The sequence below is a fragment of the Bison bison genome, unplaced genomic scaffold, assembly GCF_000754665.1.
Source record: "Bison bison bison isolate TAMUID 2011002044 unplaced genomic scaffold, Bison_UMD1.0 scf7180017864491, whole genome shotgun sequence".
Lineage (NCBI taxonomy): Eukaryota > Metazoa > Chordata > Mammalia > Artiodactyla > Bovidae > Bison > Bison bison.
Window position 1 is genome coordinate 19,591,799 of NW_011495050.1, and position 8,214 is coordinate 19,600,012.

Below are 8,214 nucleotides of genomic sequence, written 5' to 3' on the forward strand. Positions count from 1 at the left end.
CTTGATGATTTATGGTAGTGGTGCCCCCATATATAAAAGACTGTTTTACATGATAAATTTTTTCAATGAACAGTAAATGAATCACAGAAGTACTTTTCTTAAAATTGAACTTACGTCAGTAATATCTAAGTGAGAAGTATTTGGTCATTATCTGTACAAGAAGTATACCTTACAAATACTTTTTGGAAAGTCTTTGTCTCTGCCCATCTCTCTCATTAAAAATATACCAGAAAATGAATAGAGCTGGATATCCTACGTGTCTTTTGCTTTTATTTTAAAATTATCCTTAATACTACTTGCCCCTGTAAATAGGAAAGATGAAAGAATAGATAAGATCATTGTAAAAAATTGCCTTACATTCCCCAACCACTGATAAAAACAAAAAGCAAACATTAAATTCCAGTTGCTAGGAGAGGAATTGGAGTAAGGTTTAGAGCTGGGGACAATAGGTATACATGGTGTATATGTGTTCCCACTCAAAGAATTCGAAGAAATCTATCTTGATTGTTACTTAGATTTTGAAAGCTGGGATGTGACTTCTAGTTATGTCTATGGGTTGAAACATTGTTTGAATCATGGGCCACTCTTGAGAATTTAATGAGAGCGATGGGCTTCATTCCCAGAAAAATGCATGTAAACACAGACATAATAATTGCATATAAATAACCTACTGCCTTGAAAATACTTTTCTTCGAGAATTACCCCCAAAGTTAAGCTTTTCTAATCTGAATTTTCAAGTAAACTAAATGCCCTCTTGAGTGACTTTCGCTTTCACTTTAATGCCCTCTTCTTGAAAAAAAAGTTACAATAAATAAAAGTTGTACACACATAGAATAAAAAATAAGTTAGTTCTGTTGGAAAGTAATTTTAATGAGAACTATGCTGCTCCTTTGGGTTTATTTTTTGTTTATTTTGTTCTTTGTTTTTCCTAAAAGACAGCCCCCACTTATTGTTTCAAGATTTCTGTCGGCCAGAAGTCTGGGCGTGGTAAAGCTGAGAATGTGCTGCTGCTAAGTCGCTTCAGTCGTGTCCGACTCTGTGTGACCCCACAGACAGTAGCCCACCAGGCTCCCCCATCCCTGGGATTCTCCAAGCAAGCGTACTGGAGTGGGTTGCCATTTCCTTCTCCAATGCATGAAAGCGAAAAGTGAAAGTGAAGTCGCTCAGTCGTGTCCAACTCTTAGCGACCCCTTCGACCGCAGCCTACCAGTTGTTGTCTAAAGCTTAGGGTATCCTTCAAGGCCCATTCAGATTGTTAGCAGAATTCCAATATAGGATTGCTGGAGAAGGAAACGGCAACCCACTCCAGTACTGTTGCCTGGGAAATCACATGGATGGAGGAGCCTGGTGGGCTACAGTCAATGGGGTCACAAAGAGTCAGATGCAACTGAGCACTATAGAATTGAGGTCCTTGTCTTTTCAATAACTGTCGGCTGGAGACCACTCTCAGCTCCTGAATGCTGTCTGCAGTCCCTTGCACGGGGCCTTTATAGGCAGTTCTTGGCATGGATGTTTGCTTGCTTCCAGATTAGCAGGAGCATGTGTCTCTGACTTTTGGAGAGGCTCAGTTGCTTTTAAAGACCCACCTGGTTAGGTCCAACCAGCTGGATCGTCCCCCTTTGGATGAACTCAGTATTACACAGGGAACTCTGCTCAATGTTATGTGGCAGCCTGAATGGGAGGAGAGTTTGAGGGAGAAGGGGTACGTGTATAGGTACGGCTGAGTCCTTTGCTGTCCACCTGAAACTATCACAACATTGTCAATTGGCTCTTTTCCAAGATAAAATAAACAATTAAAAAACAAAACCAGACTTCCCTGGTGGTAGAGCGGGTAAGAATCCACCTGCCAATACAGGGGGCATGGGTTCGATCCCTGGTCTGGGAAGATTCCACATGTCATGGAGCAGCTAAGCCCGCGCACCACAGTTACTGAGCCCAAGTCCTACAACCACTGAATCCTGCGCACCGAGAGCCTGTGCCCCTCAACAAGAGAAGCCACTGCAGTGAGAAACCCCTGCACTGCAGCAAAGAGTAGCCCCCACTTGCTGCAACTAGAGGAAGCCCGTGTGCAGCAACGGAGACCCAGCACAACCAAATAAATAAAACAAAAAACAACTGACTTGAAACCTAATCCCAGGAGGGATATCCTGTCAGTCACAGGCTCTGCCTCCACTCAAGGTGGGGAGACTATACAAATTGTGTACACACCAGGGTTGGGATACTTGGGGGTCATCCTAGAATTCTGCCTTCCTTAGCTACATTCCCACCACTGTCTCCAGGGAGGCTCTTTTGGTTTAGTAAGATGCTGTATGGATTTTGAAGACGTGAGACAAACATTCTCATACGGTTGACTTGAAGTTTTGCTTTGATGGACATAAAGGCTCACACCCTGACTCACTCCAGTTTGTGGTAGCCAATGGAATCATGGTCAGTCAAGGATGGGCTGGGATCTCAAACACCAGATTCTCCACCATTCCTCAAGTTGAATTCTTGTGACGTCATTTCCTTTGTTCTGGAGTCATGGAAGTCATCTTTGGCAAAGTCAACCTCACTACTGCCATCTGTCAATAAGGAAGGGATTGTAGGTTTACTTTCCACCTGAAGATTGTTTGAGCAGAAGTAACACTCAAACGTCGGAGAAGGCAATGGCACCTCACTCCAGTACTCTTGCCTGGAAAATCCCATGGATGGAGAAGCCTGGTGGGCTGCAGTCCATGGGGTTGCTATGAGTCAGACATGACTGAGCGACTTCACTTTGACTTTTCACTTTATGCATTGGAGAAGGAAATGGCAACCCACTCCAGTGTTCTTGCCTGGAGAATCCCAGGGATGGGGGAGCCTGGTGGGCTTCCTTCTATGGGGTTGCACAGAGTCGGACATGACTGAAGCAACTTAGCAGCAGCAGCAGCAACACTCAAATGGAGAAGGCAGTGGCAACCCACTCCAGTACTCTTGCCTGGAAAATCCCATGGACGGAGGAGCCTGGTGGGCTGCAGTCCATGGGGTCGCTAAGTCAGACACGACTGAGTGACTTCACTTTCACTTTTCACTTTCATGCACTGGAGGAGGAGATGGCAACCCACTCCAGTGTTCTTGCCTGGAGAATCCCAGGGACGACAGAGCCTGGTGGGCTTCCTTCTATGGGGTTGCACAGAGTTGGACACGACTGAAGCGACTTAGCAGCAGCAGCAACACTCAAAAGTATTCTGAGGGCTTTCAGGTCACTACAAATTTCTGACTGAAGCTTTTGTAAAAGCTTCTTCTTTGTCACTTGCACTGCCAGACCGTAGAAACATTTGCTTCAATGATGGAAAGTTTGAAGCTTCATCCCTCCCAAGTTATTCTTCCAAGTGTATAGGCTTGGCCAAAAAAGCTTGTTATGTTTGTTTTGTTTTTCAGCAGAATGAGGTTAGTGACTCCAGGACCTTGAATTGAAAGACTTACCTCATTCACTATATTTACCAAATCCATCTGCGTAATAAACCACACTGTGAACAAACCCCTCCTGGTAGAATTGTTTGGATAATTGACTTTCCTTTTCTTTTTCTCTTGAGTGCATACACAACTTCTGCTTCAAGTTCAGTAAGCACTTCATGATCTGTTCATAATATTCTGCTGTTGTTATTTGACAAAATCTCTTGAAAAGATGGTGATTCAAGGCCATGGCTTGGAAGAAGATAAAGATATTCAAAGCTTAGGCAAGGCTATTCTCAGGGTCTTTGGCACTGATGCCAAACTCCCAGCCAACAAGCAGAGCTACTTCCTTCTAAAAGGCAGTGTCACCAGATGGGCAGCTGTACTTCCAGGACACCGCTTAGAAACTGAGCTGGGAGTCCTTTTCATCAGTTTCCTTAGCAAAGCCTTTTCACAGTTTTAAAAGAATTAGTGGTATCTATCTTTTAAAAAAATGGGCTCAGAAAACATTTTTTTTTTCCCCTCTAATAGTCCTGGTCAATAATAATGAACAAAACCCAGAGAAATGTTTCTAGTTCCATTCTTTTCCATGCTAACGAGAAATGTTACCACTTTCAATTATTCAAAGATTTCCTTCAAAATACAAGAAAGGAAGATTACACATTTTGGAGTGTGGTCATCGACTGACATATTCCCCCTCAGCTTCAAGCCCCTAGATCGACCAATTTCAGGATATATGGCTTTACCAAGGTGTCTTCAGTCCCATGGGGATTCTTGGATTCTGGCATGAACAATGGGTTTTCATGAGTGATCTTGCAGGATACTTCAAAAAAAAGCCTTCTGATTTGAGGTGAATCCATTTGGTAAGATGCTGACATTTCCAAAAAAGGATTCTCATGACTTTAAGTCCGAGATATATTTTAAGATGTAGAGTGTCAGAGCTCCTTCAACTCCTCCAGCCTTAGGTTTACATTGGCTGAGTCATGTTTCATCCAAAGCACCAAGACTTGATGTCCGATTGTGCTCAGCAATGAAAGGAAACGCCAAAAGCACAGAAATTTGGTCTTACTGTACTTTCCTTCAACAGTTCCAGTTTAAGCTAGACATATTAAAAACAAGAGCAAAGGCAGATATTTTTATTCAGAATGATAAAGTGTATTTTATTCTCATCAGTGGTAAACTATTCTAGAAATCCTAAAATTGGCAACAGTGACAATGGTATGTTACCCAACCACATATTCAGTTGGCATGTGAAAAGATAATTTAATCAAGCAGAAAGTCAAATTTGGAAATTTACACCAGCCAAATGCTCCATTCACTAATCATCTGTGTAATCAAAGAGCCAATTGCAAAAGGTTTTTGAGTCCTTCCAGAAATCCTCGGAAGTTTCTCCCTACTGATAATGAACGATGATGTCCAGTTTTACAGGTTTAGAAAGGATCACATAGCTTCCAGTGTGTTACACTTTCCACCGCATTTATAGACATTTTTATATTGCCATTATTTTCACAGACACATGAGTAGTAGAAAACAAAGAATTGACAGTATTCAGAAAACTGATTTTGTTTCTCTCCGGACTCATGACTAATCTAGAGGATAAGCATGGCATAGGCACATGGGGAAATGGTGGCTTTTCTTACTTACTCTGCACCGCAATCCTTTGTTAACTTTCCATTCTGTTAACCTTCCATATACAGCATCAGAGGTGTAGTTTTGCATTTTATTCATATAGACTCTGATTTACTGCAAATAACTTGATAACCATGAAGAGCTAGTTTTGGCCATGTCTTTATCATGAATGAAACTCTTTAAATGTAGATGTTGATGTTTTCTGTGATTGTCTTGCATAAATCAATAATTGTTTTTTTCTTTGCATCATCAGTCTTCTTGTAAAATAGAATTGGAATAAGCTGAGAAAAATGATCTTCTTATCACATCTTGCAACTGTCCTGTCTTTATTATTCCGGTGATTGTGAATTTGTACATTAATAGAAATCAACTATTGCGTGCTAAAAAATTGCTTTTATGTATATATGAAATAAGATCCTAAAAGTAAATGCTATTTTCTAAGAAAAATAAAATTATTTTTACTTGAGCATGTCAGGTATGTTATACTCTTTTTTACTTGTCTAAACTGAGTGGAGATAATCTATTATCAATGGTTTTACCATAAAAATCACCATTCAGTCTTTGAGTTGCAGTGTTTTCAAATGTTTTTTAAACTTTTTCATGCTTTAGGAAATTTTTCAAAGCTACTTTCCATCTGAAATTCTTCATGACTGATTTTTTTTAAGTGAACTATATCAATAACTGGTGTTCCCTGGTGTCTCAGACAGTAAAGAATCTACCTGCAATGCGGGAGACCTGGGTTCAATTCCTGGGTCAGGAAGATCCCCTGCAGGAGAACATGGCAACCTACTCCAGTATTCTTTCCTGGAGAATATTGCCATGGACACAGGAATATTGCCATGGACACGGGCTACCGTCCATGGGGTTGCAGAGAGGCTGACACGACTGAAGCGACTAAGCACAGCACAGACCAATAACTATAACAGAATATTGTGTTCTTTGTAATAGCATATTCCAACCACTGAACAATTTTCTTAAAGCTTTGCAGTTTACCTGGGATGTTTTGTAATCCTTAGGTAAATTTGTGTTGATGTTGCCAATCATGTAAAGTCATGAACTCTAAACTATATATAGGATCCTAAGTGGAAGCTGACTCATTCTCTGGCCAGTAGATAAACTGAATAATTACTGGTGACCATAAAGCCCTCTGTTGCATGTTGCTGTCATTGATGTTGTTCTTCGATTTACAATGGAATATTAGCACATTTTGTAAATGATTGCCAAAAACTTTTGTTCAGCTAATGTTTTAAAATAACCACAGTTCCAAAACAAACAAAACACACACAGGGATATGCAATTGACCACAGGTGGAATAATCATGCTGCTAAAGAAGAATAACAACAAAATGTGCGTACCAAGCCTTGCAGACTGTACAGTGTTGGCAGGAACAAATAGGTCTGCATGAGGTCATAGGCGAAACATCAACAGCAAAAAAGATGCCAGGACTCACCATTGTTTGAGGTGAGATGCTCAATAGCACCCTGAATCCATTCAGGCTGTTATAACAAAATTATCAAATGATAAAAATAGATGATTATAAACATAGACATTTATTTCTCATAATTTTGAAGGCTGGAAATCCAGGATCAAGGCACCATTTGACTCAGTGTCTGGTGAGAACACACTTCTTGGTTCATTGATGGTTAATTCTTTATTGTATCCTCACTTGGCAGGGAGCTGAGTGGGGAAGCAGGCTTTCTCATGGCTGGTATAAGACCATTCATGAGGTCTTCACCCTCATGACCCCATCTAATCTTAATTACCTCCCCAAGGCCCCACCTTCTAATAGCATCACACTGGGAGGTAAAGTTCCAACATGTTAATTTTGGGTGGACATTCGGCCCATAAGACATCCCTGGTTTTTCTTTTCTTTTTTTTTTTTTTTTGTCGACATGAAAAAATGTACATGTGCATGCGTGCTCAGTCGCTTCAGTCGTGTCTGACTCTTTGCGACTCTGTGGACTGTAGCCCTCCAGGCTCCTCTGTCCACGGGATTCTCCAGGCAAGAACACTGGAGTGGGTCACCATGCCCTCCTCCAGGGGATCTTCCTGATCCCGGGGATCAAACCCAGGTCTCCTGTGACTCATGCATGGCAGGCAGATTCTTTACCTGCTGAGCCACCAGGGAAGCCAAAAAACAATGTATATTTTTACATTTTCACAAGACAAATAGGACCATGATTTACATTTTATAATTCTCATAGCTGGTTTGAGAGGTATAATTTTTGTTCCATCTGGAATGTTGGGTGGGCCCATGCTCACTGCACCCCAATCTCCCCCACTGCCCCCTTCTTGCCATACATTATATTTATGCAGTTCTTTCAGAAACTGAATAATACCCACTTAGACATAAGCCTGGTTTTTAGTGTATGACATTTTTTTTATAAAAGCTTAGGTATTGTATCATTCCATAGTTAAGAAGGGGAGGCCTTGGTGTTCTCTTTTAGGAGACAGTGAGATTTTTTAAAATATGTTTTCAAGTGCATTTGACAATGATTTTAGAGAGGAAATGACAGGACTATAAAAAGAGCTAGAAAGAAAGCAAAGTTTAGTAGCAAAATATCAAGTGTCCTTATTTGCCATCAATCCACAAATGAGTGGGGATATCACAGAGGCCCAGAGAACGGTTTCACAGGCAATTGTAGTTAAGAATTTTCAGAGATGAGCTTGAGACAGCATGAATCATTTCACGTGCAAATCCAGATCTCAAAGCCAGTGTGTTACCCTCATAGAAAAACTGAGGAGGAGTGGCAATGTGATCAGCTTAAATGGCCACTGTTGTCTGCTAATGACACCTCGTAGTGAGGACAGGGAACACAACAATACCCACTAGGGCTTATAGTCCCAGGTTCCGAGGAAGAGCTCCCTGACTGGTAGTATTCCTTGCTTCATACAGTTTCACCCTTTGGGGCTTGGGCACCCATTTCTTACACAAAGGTTGTGCTCTAAATCTAAGAGCTAATGTAACCAAAATGAAAAGCAGATATCTCAAATATGGACTGAGGATTCATGTTGGAAAACAAAGATGAATGAAACAAACTTTATTTTCACAGTTCTTGCTAATTTTATTTATTTTAATTTTTAATTGGAGTATAGTTGATTTGTTGTGTTAATTTCTGCTGTACAGCAAAGTGACAGTTATACACATACATGCATTCTTTTTTATATTAT

General features: G+C 40.8%; 1 long non-coding RNA gene across 1 annotated transcript in view; it reads left to right on the plus strand.

Moving 5' to 3' along the window:
- Nucleotides 1–3,639, plus strand: part of LOC105005483 — a 91,432-nt gene extending 87,793 nt beyond the window's left edge. Inside the window, exon 6 of the long non-coding RNA XR_827327.1 lies at nucleotides 3,400–3,639. This is a non-coding gene — a long non-coding RNA (uncharacterized LOC105005483). The remainder of the gene's footprint in view (nucleotides 1–3,399) is intronic.
- Nucleotides 3,640–8,214: the final 4,575 nt, after the last annotated feature.